Source organism: Penaeus monodon, chromosome 22 (genome assembly GCF_015228065.2).
Source record: "Penaeus monodon isolate SGIC_2016 chromosome 22, NSTDA_Pmon_1, whole genome shotgun sequence".
Lineage (NCBI taxonomy): Eukaryota > Metazoa > Arthropoda > Malacostraca > Decapoda > Penaeidae > Penaeus > Penaeus monodon.
In genome coordinates this window covers 7,608,838-7,609,591 of record NC_051407.1, presented here as the reverse complement: position 1 = coordinate 7,609,591, position 754 = coordinate 7,608,838, and the positions used below count along the sequence as shown (strand labels likewise).

The 754-nt window shown below is 31.2% G+C and overlaps 1 protein-coding gene across 2 annotated transcripts in view; it reads left to right on the top strand.

Annotated features, from left to right (window-relative positions):
- LOC119586877 (pupal cuticle protein 36-like) overlaps positions 1–754 on the top strand; it is a 21,939-nt gene that overhangs the window by 11,726 nt on the left and 9,459 nt on the right. The window lies entirely within an intron of this gene.

The window sequence follows — 754 nt, the reverse complement described above, 5'->3', positions numbered from 1 at the left end:
AGACAAATAGTTTAGTAACAAATCCATGACTCCAAGCTTGCAAGGTCTCGGCACCACGCCCAGTCAGCCTCTCACATTTGACTCATTGCAAACCCGCAGCCGTTTCAACAAGGGACAGTCTTTGGGCAGAATGAAACACACCACCTTATCTATTTCTATTTCGTACAGATGTTACTTTAAACACGTTTAATATACCCCCTCTCCCTCCTAGATATGTGGTTTGCTTGTGGGATTTGCTTCGTATACAACATATGTTGATAAAAAATTGTTATAACAGTGTCAAAAAAAATTTCCAGCTAATATTTGCTAATCTATATTTATTTGCTAAGTCTACTAATATTGATTATAAATGAAAAGTAAGATCAGAAAAAAATGTAGAACTCTCTGTAGTAATGAATATAATGGTAATGATCCTAAGGATAGAGGGATTTCGATTGTATAACTATATAAAATGATTTTTAATACTATGAAACGCAAAACAATAAAAACTAATACTGATATTAACACTAATGCCATAATCTTGTGATAACAAAAACAACACTTATTATCGTTATATTGACATAATAATATAAAAATATTATAACAATGCCAAAACATCTATATCAATAATATGGAGAAGAGGAAGAAAATCTTGGTAATAATGGTGTTGATGCTGGCAATGCTTATAAAATTATTAACAATAATAATCTTGATATAAAGTGGGCTGATAATTGAAAATATGTATATTAAGGAACGACACGTACTCTCTCTCTCT